Genomic DNA, 18,838 nt, shown 5'->3' with positions numbered 1-18,838 from the left:
TAAGAGAAGGAAAGGGGAAAGGAGATGAAAAGATCTGATGTCCTTTTCATTCTTCCTCAAAGTATGGGTTTGGATCCGATCATCAGATCTGACTCTGCCGCTTATTCCAGACTTAAGATCCAGCTCTCAAGCTTTTCCCTCTACCCACAATGCTCTATTGCATTCTTGAAAAGCCTCAAGATCTAGTTTGCCACCATAGTGAACAGACACAGATTTCTAAGTCTTGAGCTTTTAATGGTTTTGTGAGTTAAAAAAATTTTTATTAATATCTTTTTGTGTCCTGTTTTATATATTAATTTATTCTTCCATTATACTGTCTTCCTAAGTTGTCCCACTGGCGTTAGAGTATTTCTTTCCCTTTCTTCCTTATACTAGGGTATACTCACAAAGGGAAAGTAAACCATATTAACTAAGGGTCCTAGTCCTTTTAGACTTGAATAGTATTTTAGTACCAGTAAAATAGGACTGGTTTACCCAGGCAAAATGCACCAGAGAGTGAAATCTCTCTGCCTTATCAATCAACCAGCCCCCCCCCCAATGAATCCCCCAAAAATAAAAATTCTATAGTAGACACTCCAAATAATTTACAGTTTATTGTTGCACCTAAGTACTTAGTGTTACAGAAGGTTATAGGGTTAAGTCACTGTATTTTTTGTCTAATAAATGGAAGTGGCTATGGCCGGTAGCCAGTCGGCGTGTGTAGGTGTGGGCGGAAGCCTTTATTCAAATTCATGATGAAAGGTGAACCCAGCCCTCACACTCCCATTGGACAGAGATAATCAAGCACCAGTCAGAATTGTTACAGTTCCATCAGCAGCTTAATTAACTTTTGAACATTCAATCACTAAAATGTATGGAGTAAAAACAGGAGTGCCTACAAACCAAGGTAATTAATTCACGTGTTTAAAGTGTCAGCTGGGTGCCTAAGAAAATTAAATGCACCTTTTGAATTTCTTCTTCTGGGATGCTACCATACTCTAACGAGAACTGCATTGGGGTTCAAAAGGATGAGCGATGGTGCCTTTAAGACATTTCTAATGGGTTTTTAACAAAAAATAATTGTAGAGAATCATGGTAATCAATTTAATTTTTCTTTTTGGTAGACTGGAATAGACCAGATTTGTGTGGTGGAAGGGGTTGAAGTTGGGACAAAAGACCTCGTAGACTCTGGTCTGGTTAATCGGGAAAGCAGTGATTTGTAGTGGCAAAATGAGGAAATCTGGACTAATCTTATTTCCAACCTAAAAATCTACAGATATGTAAGCACAGGAAAGGAGGGGTTTTAACTAATAAGTAAACAGATTATTTCATAACTGAAGCACTTAAAATGTTAATATAACTAAAAAAAAATTAACTCACTTGAAAAAATGGGTGTTCAGAGTTGGATGGGCCAGTCACAGGGATAGCTGGTGTTCAAAGTGGGGGTGAAGAGGGGATAAAGTCTCCATGCCTAAGTGGTGAATATACCTTTAGTTAGAAAGGATCGAACTATGCACTGTGCTGGAAATAGAGAAGCCACTGAACACTTATAGTTGTCCTTGGAATCACTTGTGTCCTAAGTATTTTTAGGGAGAGGGGTGAAGATGGAAGGCTACAAACATACAATAGGGTAGGACAATTGGGAAAGTGGTGTTTCTACGTGGCACAGCTAGGGTAAATGCTAGATAACCAGAGGAAGAAGAGCAAGTATGGTCACCACTGGGAATGAAGGCCTACAATGTAGTTAGTTTGAAACCATAAAAAACAGAGAGGATTCGATAATGAATAAAACAACTAGAGTAAAATTATAATTCCCAATTAAAAAAACTGAAAAACAAAACAGGTGTAACCAGTTGGTGGGAATGTTTCAGGGAACATGAGTTAGCTTGCCAGGAGTCACTAACCAGAAAAATAACTAAACCAGAAAACAAACAACGGTCGGAATCTGTTCAGAGAAGTAGGAGTGAAGTGGGGATACAGTTTCCATACTTTAGCCTTAAAATACTTGGTTAGAAAATGTTTAAAAGCTATACAACCAGCTGGAAACTGCCGTGCATTTAAAAGCTGTCCATGAGACATAGTGTCCTGGGAAGTTGGTATTTAGTGGATTTGCATGATGGTGGGCCCGAAGAAAGAGGCTAAAGGCTCTATAAATACACCTGGACAGGACAATCGACGATTCAGTGTGGCGCTGCTTGGATACAGAGCTAAAAAATAGTAGTCTAAATCTCCAGTTCTAAACTGACAATCTAAAATTGTCAAAATACAGAGGAGTATGGGGGGAATCTGACGAGACTAAACTGAACACTGATAAAAGAGAACAGTAATGAACTGGGTAATTAACACGAATAAATGATAAATGGGCCAAAATAAATATATAAATAATTAATATTATTAAATATGCGTGTTTGTGATGTGCTAGTTTGCCTTGTGTACCTAACCAGAAATTAAACTACATAAAAGAATCAGATTCTGCTCTAAGGTACAGTGGTTAGCGCTAATATATCTAGTCTGACTATATGAAAAAGCATAAAATTATGCTAGATAACATGAGGAAGCTGGTCTTGTGACTTCCTAGGTGTAAACAAAAACAAACAAAAAAGCAAATTCCTCGGTGGTCCTTAAGCCATCCGGTAGCTAGTAGTGGGCTACATGTCCTTTAGCTATGAAAATAGGGACTTGCTATCCTTAGTTCTACACAGAGAAGTAAAAACGTAAAATGGACATCCTCTCTTTCAACCCAAACAAACAATGACTAATGCCTAAGCATGAAGAAAGTAATTAGTAGAAAGTAATAACATAAAATTCCATTTAAAGTTTCTATATGCTCATGTAAATAGAATCTGGTTAATCAAAACTGAAAAGACTGAACCCGCTAAATACGAAACACTTCAAAAAATTTCAAATAAAAAACCTCAAATAAAAACAAGATGGATAGCGAATAAAACGAATTAAATGAAAAAAACTACCAGTAAAAAGTAAAACGGGGAGCAAGGTACAGTGGAGATGAGAAAAAAATCTAGTATTCCAAAATATAAACAAAAGCTACAGTGGAGATAATAAAATAAAATCTTGTAGTCCAAAACTTAAGCAAAGGCAACGGAAAACCTTATAGACCCAATGCATCAACTGAGCTGGTGCTGGGGAAAGCTGATGTGAAAAATGGTGTCAATCCTTGATATTTATTGTGGCCAAGTTTTCTGAGGTTGAGGATTGGGAGGATTGACTCTGTGGTATTCAGTCCTGTTGTTTTCCTGGCCGTTAGATGAATCTGCCCTATTAGCTCCTTTTTCTCCACTACATCATTGTAGTTACCATCCAGCGGGTTTTTGGGAATATAGTTGAGGATTTGAAGACACTGTCCTGTGTTGTGTTTTGCATGCACAGGAAGAGGGTTTGAAAGGTTGAGGTGTCTTAAGTCATGCAGGTGTTTTGCCACTCTGGACTTTAGCTTGTTGACTGTTTTTCTTACATAGAAAACTTTGCATGTGGCACACTGTGCTCTATATACCACACCTTCGGTGTTTCAGTCTTCCCTAACATGAGCGGGGAATTCGGTGTGGTTGTTAAAACAGTAAAAGCTGTTTTTTTGGCACATGTAGCCACATTAGGCACAGGGACGGTTACTGCAAGAGAACGTTCCCCCTACTGTAGTGGGCATTGGCTCAGTTTTCTCTAGGTAATACCTGGTGTTCTTACATCTCCTGGGGGTGGAGTTCGGTCTGTGGGGGAAAACATGTTCAATAGTCCTGTTGTCTCTGATGGACCAGTTGTCTAGTATGACTTTGATATTTTTTTGGTACTCCAATGAGTAGTTTAGTATCGTGTTACAGTCCCATTTGTCCTTGTTCAATCGTAGCGAGGTCACACTCTGGTTTCTGTACATGGGGAATGTCCTTAGTTCGCCTTAGACTTTTTTAGAATAATGGGTGTTAAAATATCCTTAAGTAGTCTGGAATATCTCCTAGCCAGGGAGTCTTTTTCCAGGTTTGTGATGTTCATCATAAAGTCTTCTAGTTCATTTGATAACCTTGCTACTCTGACTCCCCGAGACTTAACATTTCTTTTAAGCCTGTGGGGGTGCATACTCTGTGCATGTAGTAAAAGATTTACCCTAGTAGGCTTACTGTACATATCATGCTTTAGTTCGTCAGTGCCTCTTCTTGAGCCATCTTCTTGAGCCACACTGCAATTCCCGTTAGAGTATGTTTGCATCCCTGAAGAAGAAATTTGAAAGTGCCGCAAATTTTAGTGTATTTAACTTAGGCACCCAGCTGACATTTTAAACATGTGAATTAAATTGCTTTGGTTTGTAGACGCTCCTGTTTTTACATGATGCATTTTAATGACTGAAAGCTCAAAAGTTAATTAAGCTTTTGAGAATTGTAACAATTCTGATTGGTGTTTTATGATCGCTCTGATAATCCAATGGGAGTGCGATTGCTGGGTTCACCTTTCATCATGAATTTGAATAAAGGCTTCGGCCCACTCTTACACACCTACACACGCCGATTGGCTACTGGCCCTAGCCACTCCCATTTACTAGACATTAAACACAGTGACTTAAGCCTGTAACCTTCTGTAACAGTAAGTAGAGCTTGGATGCAACAATAAAGGACCATAAAACAAACTTCTGTGTATGGATTATTTGGAGTGTCTACTATAAATTTTTTATTTTTTGGGTATTCAAGGAGATGCTGGCTGACTGATAAGGCAGAGAATTTTCACACTGCTGCATTTCCTACCTCTACTGAGCATTTTGCCTGAGTAAATCGGTCCTGTCTATTTTACTGGTATTAAACTACTACTCTTAAGTCTAAAAGGTCTAGGACCCTTGCGTAATATGGTTTACTTTCCCTTTGTGAGTACACCCTAGTATTTTGTTTTGTTCCTTTGGACATTATTAGGCCGAGGGGTATACTCTCATATCTGGGCCAACTCCATTTGAATGAGTTTCCCTTTCTTCCTTCTGACACCTTTTAAGGTAGTACTTGATTACTATTGCTGGTGTTTCTGTTTACCCATAATTTGCGGTAATTCTTGCTACCATAAGTGGTAACAGAACATCTCTATTTCTGTAAAAATGTTGTCTGTTTTACCATTTCTTGTATTTGATAGGGTCAACTTCTTGTTTTTAGATTCCATGGATTTCTTCGCAGTTATGGTGGAACAGCCTGCAGATTTCAAAAAGTGCACTTTTTGTGGGCATAAAATTCTGAATTTGAATGTATACAAGGAGTGTGTGTATTGTCTGGGGGCTGATCACTTGAAAATGGCATGCAAAATGTCCTCCACATTCAGTCCTAGGGCTTTAGCAGATTGACGGAATAAATTGATCATAAGAGGTCTTCTGCCTTCCACTTCTATTTCAGGGACTCGAACCCCCTCCAAACACAGCAAGTCCACTCCTTTAGAGCATAGGAAGCACACCCCTCTGAAGTCCCCCAGGTCTTCCTTGGAGCCTCTGGCAAAGACAAAGAAAATGGATCCAATGCTGTTGGATCCTAATACTCGCCAATCAGATCTGAAGACTTTGGATTGTAAGGCTTCTTCCACTGTAATTTTGATTAGTCCAGCAATGACTCCCTCAAATCCTAGATCTTCAGATCCTAGGAGTACTACTCCTCAGTACTCTATAAAACCAGTATCGCCTATTCCACCTTCAAGTTTTCTTCAAACCCCAAAGAAGCACTCTAGACCTCCCTCCACTTTTTCCCTTAGGTCCTCCAGGAGCTTATCAGAAGCGGATGTGGATAGGATGAGTACATTTCTCAGAGCTCAGATCCAGATGCGCACACCTTCCAGATCCGTGGGTGTGCCAATAACTTTTAAAGATATTTTCTCTCCTTCTCTGATCGATCCTGTGGTTTCAGAGCCTTAGGATCTAAGATCCCCAAGAGGTATGGTGTCTGATCAGAGGAAAGCTTCTTCCTCCACTCTGACTATATCCTTGGCTAGTTCTGCTTCAGTAACATCGGATCAGAATGGGTCTTGTAGCAGAAGTGTCAAAATCAGGTCTGAGGGGATAGGCTTGGCTACAATTTTTGTCAGATCTGTCCCTTCCTGTTGGATTCTTGGTCCTGGACAATTCAGATCCAGTGCCATTCCTGATGTGCAGATCCAAGGGAGAATCTAGACCTGCCTTCATCTGAAGTGTTGGCTCTGAGGAGGTTGATCGGGGTCTCTCCGGGTCCTTCTGCTTTCAAGGTGGTGGAAAGGGCTTTTTGTTTCCACAGAGAACCGTCCTCTTGTGCCTCATATCCTACACTTTCCGCCATCCGTTCCTAGCTCTGTGTCACTCAAGGCGATTCCACAAGGACAGCCATAACAAATAAGTGTCCAGCCAGTTCCATTAGAGGAACTTCCCCTCTGTTTCAACACCTCATCTGAACACCCCATAGAGGAGGTACATCAGAAGGGGACCTGGAAAAGGAGACACGTTGAGTCTCAGTTGGAATCTCTCATGGAGGATACCGCTTTTGATGGAGGGGGGGGCCCAGCTCACCAACAGATGACATCTCCTTTGGCGATATTCTGGAGATCCTAACACAGAAAGGTGGCTGATCTTCCCAAAACCCCTCACCAGAATTGGTGTTTTTGGAGGCTTTTGGTTCTGGCCCATCTTCATCTTGGTTTACCCCCATGGTGGGCAAACCTAGTTGCCTGTCAAGCTTGGATTGAACTGGATACAATCAAACCCATTCCTAAAATACCTGACAAGTTTTTGGCCCCTACAACTGACAGACTGCACTGGAGCAAAAGGATCCTGGTTGATGCTATGGTGGTGGCGGCAGCAGCCACCAAGAAAGAGCTAGTGGAACAGAGCTGTGCTGTTTCTCTGTCTAAGAGGGTGTCTAGAGCATTGGATAGGTTTGGAAACCAAGTTTTGCCTCTACAACCTTTGCCCTGAGGTCACTAAATTACCTGGCACATTTCAGTCTGCTTCAGAGAGATTTGACCAAGGAGATTTCATATACCCTGAGTCGATGTCTGCTGAGGATTTCAAATGGGCATCCTGTCATCTGGCCACTCTTGTCCATATCCATTGCTTCGATGAGATTGATCTCTCACACAGCTAAAAAGGCACCTCATGGTGCTGGTTCAGATATTGCCATAAGGAGACATGCCTGGATCCGGCTTTATGACTTTGCAGAACTCTCTAAGACGTCTTTTATTAACACCCCATTTGATGGCAGTTCTTTGTTTGGGCCATTAGTAAAAGAGATGCTGGCCTGCAGTGAACCAGATGGAAAGACTCTGTCTGCCATAATAATCAAGTTTTCTATGGCTCAACAAATCATTTCTAGGAATCGGAGAGGTGGTAAGATGATGTGGTTCTGGAAATCTTAGGGACCTTGCCGAGATCCATGAGGTGACAATTCCTTCAGAGGCATAGGAGGAAATGCAGATTCTCAGGGCTTTAGAGATTTTTTTTCGGATAGGCCCTTTCAGGGCTTCTGAAGCACTACCTGAATGTCCAACTCTGGAGGCCGTCTGGGATCATTTTTCTTTGCACCGAGATGCCTGGACAAATATAACACATGATACATGGGTGCTAAGCATAATATCTAGAGGTTATTGCATACCATTTTCCTTTCTTTCATTTCATAAAAGGAAGAAACTTCCTGATCAATATAGTCAGAGGAAGGCAGCAGCACAAGAAATCCAAAAGCTGCTAGACACGAGTCATACAAAAGGTCCCTCCAGACCTGGTAGGATTTGGAACTTAAGTCAGTATGTAAAGAAAACAAAGTTCTGAAATGTCACGTTCCAGTCCATCATACCATTTCTACACAAGGACAATTGGATGTGCTGTATAGGTCTTCAAGATATGTACCATCATATCCAAATAAATAGGTGATCCAGAACACATCTTTGCTTCCAGTTGGTCATTACAAATTCAGAGTCCTACCCTTTAGAGTCATCACAGCCCCCAGGGTGTTTACCAAATACTTTGCAGTAGTGGCACCTCACTTGAGATTAAAGGGATTCCAGGTATTTCAGAACTGGTCTCCAGGCATTTTCTCTGTCACTAAAAACATTCTTGAATAAAATCCTTTTCCTAACTTGGAAGAAAGAACTGCTTCTATAACTCAGAGAGAGCATGTGTTGTAGGGCAGGAGGTAACAAGAGAGTTTGGTCTGGCGATGTGTAGGAATTCCCTGGAAAGAAAATTTCTTCTCGCTGTCATTTGTATCCTTGATGGATCAATCTCAGAATCCGTTTGTGGATAAGTTTAAGATACTACCATGTTCACAACCTTTTACCTCCTCTTCCTCATTTGAGTTTTTTTTATTTTAAGTAACTTTACACTTAAAAGATGCATATCAAAGTCCTATTAATCCAGATTTCAGGCTTTTTTTAATACTTTGCCTCTGGATCACATGATCAATTCTATGCCTTACCCTCTTGACTATCAACTGCTCCAAGATTGTTCATAAGTGCCTAGCTCTTGTCATAGCCCATTGTGGGCTACAGGGTATCCAGATGTATCCATATTTTTCCATATGTAATGACTTATTTATCTTTGCAAAGTCATTTTCAACGTGTCAGGAAATCTCTCACTTTTCTGAGTGAGCCGAGATTCCAAAAAAAACATTCAAAAGTTTTTTTTTTTTTTTGTCTCCATCATACAAAATTGTGTTCCTAGGGTGTCTGTTAGACACCTCAATGCAGAGAGCTTTTCTTCCACAGAAGAAAATAGATCTATATTTGAATCTGTTCCAGGGATTTTCCCACTTGGACTTGTGTGTTTGCAAAAGAATACCTCAAAATTCTAGTTTGCATGGCATTTGTGATTCTCATGATACCTATTGCAGGACCCCATATGAGAAAAATGCGAAGGTTTTTGAAGTCTCATTGGTCCCAGCACCAACACAGATTATCTTTTCAAATTCTAGTTCTGGGATTTGTGAGAAGAGAAATAACTTGGAGACATGAAATACCCTAAATCCTAGTCTTCCCTTTTCTCCTGCTGCGCCAAAACAGTAAATCACCACAGACACTTTGTGCTTGGGGAGCAGTGTCAAGGGGATAGAAGTACAAGGTATCTGGGACAACAAAAACGGGCTAAAGCACGTAAGCATAAAATAAATGCTTGTTTTTATCAAGGCGCTCAGTTCTCTGAATCACATTTGGTCTCCGGGTCCTTTTTGAGTAATTAAGCAATACCACTGTGATGTGGTACGTAAATAAGCAAGGGGAACCCAGATCTTACCCCCCTACCCTGTGAAGACTAGCCATGTTAATATGAGAGAGAGTGCTTTTTACAGCTCATTTGCATTCTACAGGCATCCTACATTCAGTCAGAGCAAAAGTTTGTGACAGACAAGCTGAGCAGGCCAAAGGCAGACCCTCATGAATGGAAATGAGAGAAAGGGGTCTTCATGATTTGATCCATTTGTGGGGAATTCTTCAAATAGACCTTTTTGCCTCCTCTAAGTCATTTGGCATATTTCTGCTCCAGGACTCTATGCAACAAGGCCTGGAATACAACTGCCTTTTCTTTTCCTTGGGCAGAAATGTTCATGTATGCTTTTCCTTTCTTTCAACTGATATTCAGGGTACTTCTGAAGATTCAGAAGGAATCCTCCAAGATCATTGTGGGGAATCCCTTCTGGCCTAGGCAACAGTGGTTCACCCTTCTTTTGGAATTGGCTAAGGACAGTTACCACAAGCTTCATAAGAGACTGGATCTACTCTCTCAAAAACAGGGGTATTTGTGTTCCAACCTCAACAAAACCATTCAAGGCAGGGTCAAGGCACAAACTACCAGGGTCTTGGCTTCATCTATGGCTTTTTAGAAAGGGTTGCACTTTAAATATTCTAGAAGCATCAACATGGTCCTCTGTATATACTTTTACAAAGCACTACAGCTGCATTCTTTTTTTTGGGTCTAGGTCAGGCTTTGCTAGGACTATTCTCCAGGGGCTCCTGGACTCTTCCCAGTCCACCTCCCAGATGTTCTGAGCTGTAGTAAATCTGTCCATATAGTTTAGGCTACTGCAGCAGAGAATCAATGATGAATATAGTATTGTTGTGTAAGTAAGCTTACCATACCATTAGATGTTCGAATGATCACTGCTGTAGTAGTCATTCCCTCCCTCCATTCCCCATTGCTTTTAGCTGCATTTTTATGCCAGGGTGTGGACATCTGTGTTTTTTTTTTATTTTTTATTTTTTTTACAAGCAATGCCTTGTCAAGGCTTAGTCTCCCTTTTTCAGTTGGCATGAAAGGCTCTGAAGGGCTTGCCTCCCAAACTTGTTTTTTTAGTCAGCTGTTTGCCGTGTCTATTGTTTTCGGCACGTGGAAGGCGCCCTGAAGCTTTGGATGCTGGACTTCTGATGATGTTCATCGTGTTTCACTGTTGCAGTCATTACACTTGGGTTATCCTGCTGGCAGGTTACCCGCAGTCGGCCTGAATTCCAAAATCTTGGTCCGGCGTCAGTTGCTGTCGCCTTTTCCCTGACGTCAGTGTGCCAGGGGTATAAAAGATGCAGCCGACGCCATTTTCTTCAGTCTTTCTTGCCGTGCGGTGCCCGAAGCAAAAGCAGTTCTCAAGTGCTGGTCGGCCGACTCCTGAGATTTTCAAAATCGAATTTCAGATCCGAAGTCTTCATTAAAGCTAAGTACCCCATTGGGGAAACTTTTTTCTTGCTCTAGACCGATGTCAGAAAAAATACAACTGCCCAGATGGCTTATCTCACACCAGACAAAGACAACTGACTTCTTACTTTGAAATGTTGGCAACAAAGACCCAGTTACCTGCAAGGAAAATTCTGCAGGCTTTGGGCTTCATGGCATCCTGCATTCTACTAATTCCATATGCAAGACTGCATATGAGGAAACTACAATGGTATCTAAAAAGTGTTTGGACTCAACATTGCCACAACCTGGAAACATTAATTACCCTCATTCCCTGCCTGCAACAGGAGTTTTGATGGGCACAGGCCTGTCACCACAACAAGAGACAGACATTCACTCAACCCATGGCCAGGCAGACACTAACAACAGATGCACCAGATTATGCCTGGGGGGCCCACATGGCAGGAAAATTTATTCAGGGCGCATGGCCCGCAAGCCAAATGCATCTTCACATCAATCAAAAAGAGATGCTAGCTGCTCAGAATGCCCTGACAGCCTTCAGGGATCTACTTCATCCAGGACAACTGCTGATAAAGACGGACAATACTACAGTCATGGTACATAAGCAGGCAGGGGGAGGCACACATTCCTACCCCCTCTGCAGACAAGCCATGACTTTGTGGAACACAGCATTGACTTATCAAGTACACCTGCAAGCACAATTCCTGCCAGGAAGGACAAATACTCTGGCAGACGAACTAAGCAGAAATTTCAAGGATCCTCAAGAGTGGAAACTAGATCCACAAATATTCAGCATGATAAGGAAATGAGGATGCCCAGACGTAGATCTATTTGCCTCCCCTCACAACTGCCAACTACAGAGATTCTGCACAAGGACTTATCACAAGCAAGCATGAAAAGTGGATGCCCTATCATTCAGCTGGAAAACCCTTACAGTATATGCCTTTCCTCCACTGCCTCTCCTCCCCAAGGTACTCCTAAAGGTCAGACAAGAGAAGCCAAAAATTATACTAATTGCCCCAGACTGGCCATGCCAGCACTGGTACCCAATCCTAAAGAGCTTGTCTCAAGGCCCAGCCTGGACATTACCTCTAATTCCTCATTTACTGACCCAAAAAAACAATCAGATCCTACACAGCCAACTCAGAACCCTAAATCTGGCCGCATGGCAGATAATGTAACCATTCAGAACACACCTCTCTCTAAAGCAGTTACGGATGTTATTTTGGAGGCCAGGAGGCCCAGCACCAGAAAATCTTACGCAGAAAAATGGAACAGATTCTGTGCTTGGAACCTGGCACAAGGAATTGACATGCTTGTACTAAATATTCCTCAGATTTTACAATACCTAACTGAGATGCTGGACAAAGGCCTATCCTTCTCATCAATTAAGATCCATGCCTCTGCCATTTCAGCTCATTACAATGCGGACCCACCTATTTTTTCACAACCGCTGCTAAGGCAGTACCTCAGAGGGGCCAAAAACATAAGACCTCCAAGGAGAGCTCCAATACTTGCATGGGACCTCAATTTTGTCTTGGAAAAGCTCACACTGCCTCCTTTTGAGCCAGCCAGTACAGCTGAGATAAAATTCTTATCATGGAAAACAACTCTGCTCCTAGCTATAACTTCAGCAAGAAGAGTCTCAGAGTTACCGGCACTAATGTCTGTGGAACCTTTTATAATTTTCCATCCGGACAGGGCTTCTCTGAGGACAAACCCAACATTTATGCCTAAGGTAGTGGCCAGTGTGGCTCTTAACCAAACCATTCATTTGCCTACCTTTTATCCAAACCCACAGAATAAGGGGGAGGACTTCTGAATTCTTTGGGCATACAGACAACTACGCTTCTACCTGGACAAAACCAAAGCTTTCAGAAAGACTGAGCAACTCTTAGTGGCATATGCTGCAGGATCACAAGGCAAAGCTATCTCAAAGCAGACTATTTCAAAATGGATAGGCCACTGCATTCGTTTCTGCTATTCACAACATGGCCAATCAGTGCCTAAGGGCATTAAGCCATATTCAACCAGAGCAGCAGCCACTTCAACAGCCTTTCTCAGATGAGTACCAACCAAGGACATTTTGGAGGCTGCAACTTGGACTTTAGTATACACTTTTACAAAGCACTACCACTTACCTCTTTACTCTAAATCCAGAGCAGGCTTCGCCACTGCAGTTCTGCAGGGCCTCATAGCCACTCCTAATTCTATCTAGGCCTAGCCACCCAACCTCAGCTTTGGGATTCAACCCAAGTGTAATGACTGCAACAGTGAAACACGATGAACATAGTACAGTTGTGTACCTACCATAAATGTAGATGTTCGGGTGTATTCACTGTTGCAGTCCAGGTTACCCTCCCACCATCCCCCTTACTTTGCTGGGACTTATCTGTACTTCTCTATGCTATACAACCTATGTGGTGTATTTGCTTGTAGATGAAGGTAATGTTTGTGTTGGTGCATGCATTTATATTTGCAAAATTTTTAGCTTACCCTTTTGGGGGCACCTGACATCTGGGGCAAGAAAAACTGAAGAAAATGGCCTCTGCTGCATCTTTTATACCCCTGGCGCACTGACGTCAGGGAAGAGGTGACAGCAACCGACGCCGGACCAAGACTTTGGAATTCGGGCCGACTGTGGGTAGCCTGCCAGCAGGATAACCCAAGTGTAATGACTTAAATGACAGCTGATATAAAGTTTTTATCTTGGAAAACAGTTCTGCTCCTAGCAATAACCTCTGCAAGACGAGTCTCAGAGCTACAGGCACTCATGGCTGTGGAACCTTTTATCATTTTTTATCCAGACAGGGTTTCTCTGAGGATAAACCCGACATTTATGCCTAAGGTAGTGTCCAGTGTGGCCCTTAACCAAACTATTCATCTGCCTACTTTTTATCCAAACCCACAGAATAAGTGGGAGAGAATTCTGCATTCTTTGGACATACACAGACAGCTACGCTTCTACTTGAACAGAACCAAAGCTTTCAGAAAGATAGAGCAACTCCTAGTGGCATATGCTGCAGGATCACAAGGAAAGGCTTTCTCAAAGCAGACTGTTACAAAGTGGATAGGCCACTGCATAAGTTTCTGCTATTCACAACATGGCAAGCCAGTACCTAAGGGCATTAGGCCTCATTCAACCAGAGCAGCAGCCTTCCTCAGGGGAGTACCAACCAAAGACATTTTAGAGGCTGCTATCTGGAATTCAGTGCACACCTTTACAAAGCACTATCATTAACCACTTTACTCTAAATCCAGGGCAGGTTTTGCCACTGCAGTTCTGCAGGGCCTCATAGCCGCTCCTAATACTATTTAGCTTCAGCCTCCCAACCATAGCTTTGGGATTCAACCCAAGTGTAATGACTGCATCAGTGAAACACGAAGAACATAGTACAGTTGTGTACACTTACCATAAATGTAGATGTTAGAGTGTATTCACTGTTGCAGTCCAGGTTACCCACCCACCATCCCCCATATCATTGCTGGAACTTATCTGCACTTCTCTAATCTATACAACCTATGTGGTGTATTTGCTTGTAGATGAAGGTATAATATATTTTGGTACATGCATGTTTTACTGGCATATTTTTAGCCTACCTTTTTGGGGGCACTTGACATCTGGGGCAAGAAATACTGAAGAAAATGGCGTCGGCTGCATCTTTTATACCCCTGGTGCACTGACATCAGGGAAGAGGCGACAGCAACCGACGCCGGACCTAGACTTAAGAATTCAGGCCGACTGAGGGTAGCCTGCCAGCAGGATAACCCAAGTGTAATGACTGCAACAGTGAATACACTCTAACATAGGTTCATAGGTAGGTACTAGGCTATCGGCCCTAGGGCCCATACAAACCTAGCCAAAAAATTATTTTTCTATCTACTGCACAGAAAATATGATGTGACCGTTTAGAGGTGGAAGCCCCAAAACCTTTGGCTATCCCTGGTGCACTAGAGGATACATTTAATACTGCATATGCTTCTCCTGACAGTCCAGTGTCTGTACCTAAAAAAGCCAGACAGGCTTTAGAAAGGGGCCTTTAGACCTACAAGTTTCTTTTTGCAACCTTGTAGTTGACCCATCTGTTAACTCATTAACCAAAGGCAATGTCTGTCCAGACCACCAAGTTGAACGAACACTAGTAAGAATAAAAAGATCCGTGACTCGATAAAACCACAGCTTTATTGTAAATGTAGAATCACTGACTTAGCGCTTTCACCCATAACATTGGGCTTATTCAGTCAGTTACACTCAAACAAATCAGGACTTTTATAGTCCTAAACAGGCAATCAGCCAATATAAAAAACGTCCATTAAAATCAGTTATCCAATTAACCATTATCCACTTTGCTGCCACTAATTAGTCATTCTCAGGGCTTTTAACAAGTACAGGAAGAAAGTGTGTACATCTTTCATACTAGTATTCAGAACAGTTAATTGCCAGGCACAAATGGTTGTGTATCTTCTGGCAACCTTTTCTGATATGAATAAAGAAAGCAGTGGCTGAATTACTCCCTTCTAACATTAAATCCTTATGTCTGTCCATGATTTCTTCAGTGTTTGGGTTCACTAAGTATTCTTAAAAATGCTGTTATGATGCTGTGGATGATGTATCAAGCCCATGTGCATGTGGGTCAATTTTGCCTAGATATGCAAGACTAAAGAGTCAGAATCTCCATGAGAACATCTAGTTTCAAATTCTGAAAACTTCCCTTGATAAGAAAGTTTTATTTGGTACTCCTTTCAGCGAAAGTCTTTAAAAGGTTAGAGAGGGGAAACAGATTCTTTTTCAATCCCAAATGTTGCAGACGTTACATTTCCAGCCCTTGGCACTTTTATAGATAACCATTTTAAACAATCCCAGCAAAAATCAGGAAGCAACAATTCAAGAAATAGAGGGGCAGCTTAGGCCCAATCTCAGTCTAAGAAAAAAATAACTATGAACCCTCTTCTGTCACCCTCCCTGCCTTGGCAAGAGTGAAAAGCTTTCAAGAAACCACTCTTTACCTTTCCCCTTTGGCACCATGTCACTTTTAGATAGATGAGTACTTGAAATCATTCAAATCAGGTAAGTTGGCAATGAGATTTTTTTCTCCCTGCAAAAATAGTTTTGTCATCTTCAAAATCAAACTTACTTCTTTCTTACCATCACTCCCGATAAGCTGACCCAGTGTTTAAATGAATCTGTAGCAGGGGATCAAAAAGGAGAAAAATTATTTTCAAAGAGGGAACGTAGTGACTTGGCCTTTCTAAATCTCAGCATAAACGTTCCAAAAATCAAAATGTCCACACTGCAGCTTCTGTTGCCTCAAATTCCTCTTTTTTTTTTTTTTTAAGTTTACTGGTGCCTCTGGACCTAAAAGGTGCTTATCACCAAATTCTCATTCACAGAAAATTGAGATAATTTTTAAGGTTTTTCTGTTTCTGATTCACATTTTCAGTTCTGTTTATCTTGTAACGTGTCCTCAGCACCATCAGTATTCACAAAGTGTCTTGCAGCAGTGCTTGCCATTTGCAGATTACAAGGACATTCATATCTTTCCCTAGTTGGATGACTGGCTTATTTTTACAGACTGTTCAAAGTTGTCAGAATTGTCTCCTTTTATCAGAATTTTTTATTTTAAAACCTAGGTTTTTATCTCAGTCTGGAGAAATTATCTTAGGTCTTATCCTCTTTCTGCCAAAGAAAATAAATTTTGTGTATGCTAAACATTTCTCAAATGATGGCTTTATCTTCCTCTTAAAATATGACCTTTTACCAAGGACAGTTTATTTTTTTTCAGCAAATCAGTAGCTGCAGCAATGGAGTATCCCATGATTTTGAGATGCATTGCTTCAACTATTGCAATGGTCCCACTAGACATGGTTACACATGAGAACAATTCACTGATGTCCTTCAAGGATGCATCTGCAGTCCTTACAAACGGGTTGTCCTGTCGTCAGGCAGCCCTTCGGTCGGCCGGATTCCAAAGTCTGGGTCTGGCCTCGGCTGGTTTCGCACTTCACCCGACGTCATAGCTGCAGTTCTTCGGGTATAAAGGCATCAGCCGACGCCATTTTCCTCAGTCTTTCTTGCCGCGTGGTGCCCGAAGCAGAAGCTGTTCGCAAGTGCCGGTCGGTCAGAACCAGAGATTACTACTACCGAATACGACTACGAAGACTTCTAAAAAGCTGGTACCCGTTGGGGACTCTTTCTTGCCTCAGCCGATGTCAGAAAAAGTGAATAACTGTTTAACTTGTGGGAAACAAATACCTCATAAAGATTTCCACTCTTACGGCTTACCCTGTTTAGGCCCAGACCACGACGTAGCAGCTTGTCTAGCCTGTGCTTCTTTAACCGCGGACGCTTAGGCGTCGGTCTGAATTTGCTGAGGAGTTTTGCTCCAATTTTGCTTATATTATGCCGTCGGATCCTCCGACTACGCAAATGTCTAAAAGCAAGAAAAGGACCGACACTCGCGGTCCGGTTTCGCGAAACCGCGGTTAAGCCAACCGCGAGTGTCTCGGTTTTGGCTGAAACCGAGCAAGCGGTTCTTCCTTCAGCTGAAAACTTACCTTCTACCGAGGCCTCTTCCAACCTGGTGGAATCGGCTTCAGAAAACCCACCTGCTGTCGCAGTTTCTCAGGAATTAAATGACAATTTCAACCCCTGCACGTGGAGCTGCTAGGCCTCCTGCAACCATGTCCATTAAGGCCTTTGCCAGGGCTAAAGCAGCTAAAGCTACTAAGACTGTGCCTGCTAAGACCCCCACTCACAGGCCCAGCTCTAGTTCTCAAATGCTTAGTTTAGCAGAGGATCTCATTTCTTTAATCTGGGGATCCCAACCTCAACCAGACAGTGCCTCTCAGCCACCTCCAGAGAAGAGGCCTAGAGCAGAGCCCCCTCAGCCACTTTCTACAGATGATTCCTCTGATGTTTCAGATGATTCCGACCCTCCAGAGGCTCCTTTCTCTCCTTATGAAGACTCTGATGCTGAAGAGTCCATCCCTTCTGCCTCTCCGCCTGAGGAATTTTCCTTTGGGGAAACCTTGCATGCTATGAGGGAACAATTTCAGTGGCAGGGCCAGGATTTTTCAGACTCCAGAAAAAGGCTTAGAACCTTTCTGCATTTACCACAACATAGGCCTTTAGCCATTCTTCCAGTTCTTTCTGTTGTAGATGATGCATTTAATGATGCTTGTACTGCACCTGATTCTCTACCTCCGGCCCCTGCTAAGCCTGATAGATACTACAGGGTCCCGGACACACATTACCATTTGTATAAGGCTCCCTTTGCAGATTGCGAGACTATCTCCCAAGGACCCAGGGCTGTAGCAGCTACTTCTGCTAAGAACCCCCTCCCCTCAGAAAGGGAATCCAGATCCTTAGAGAGATGGGGTAAAAAAGTTTACACTTCTGCTACTCTTTCAGCTAGGGCCTTGAACTGTCAATTTCACATGATCCAGTATCAAGAATTTATGCTAGACCAGTTAACCAAAAAACTGTCCTCTGATGAATCATTAGACAAAAAATCTGTTCAGGAAATGGTACATAACATTCAGCAAGTCAGTAACCATTCCTTAAAATGCGGCTATGATGCACTGGAGGCTTCCTTTAGATCAGCCATGACTGGCACAGTTATCAGAAGGCATGCATGGTTAAAAGAGCAGGCCTTACCAGACCATGTCAAGTCCAAACTATTAGATGCTCCTATGGATAAGATCAATTTGTTTGGCTCTCCTGCACAACAGGTGCTGAAGAAGATGGAAGAGAAGGCAAAATCTGTCCAAACAGTAAAAGATTTCTTACAGGTCCAACCGCCAAGGTTTAGCAGGAATTGGCCCTCCAAGAATTGGTCCTTTCCAGACTCATCCAGAGCTCAGAGGGGCAGGAATAGGCGTTCAAGAGGCAGAAACCAATCCAGGGGTGCCTACAGGGGACGCCAGTGGCAGAGTAACAACCAGCGAAGTACAGCCATGGACACAGCCACTACCACAACTACAGGACAATCACAGTGACTTGGCTCTGGCACCGCCTACCAGGGAGCAACTAGAAGCACCTTTAGGCAGGAAGCTAGCCTTATTTTCAATAAACTGGCATTACATCACAAGAGACAAGTGGATTTTACAGACAATAGACCAAGGCTACAGGTTTCACTTCCATACTCTACCAGGGAAGAGAGGAATGCCAAACCTACCTCCAAATCAAAAGGCAGAAGCTCTAAAACAAATATCCCAATTATTAAAGATGAGAGCTGTGGAAAAGGTACCATC

The 18,838-nt window shown here is 42.3% G+C and overlaps 1 protein-coding gene across 1 annotated transcript in view; it reads left to right on the top strand.

The window, feature by feature from the left end:
* The window catches only part of VPS54 (VPS54 subunit of GARP complex), a 1,876,392-nt gene that overhangs the window by 839,951 nt on the left and 1,017,603 nt on the right, over positions 1-18,838 (top strand). The window lies entirely within an intron of this gene.

This window comes from Protopterus annectens, chromosome 1.part2 (assembly GCF_019279795.1).
Source record: "Protopterus annectens isolate FY-2018-M chromosome 1.part2, PAN1.0, whole genome shotgun sequence".
Lineage (NCBI taxonomy): Eukaryota > Metazoa > Chordata > Ceratodontiformes > Protopteridae > Protopterus > Protopterus annectens.
Note: the sequence above shows the minus strand (reverse complement) of the source record. Positions and strands in the feature narration are given on the sequence as shown.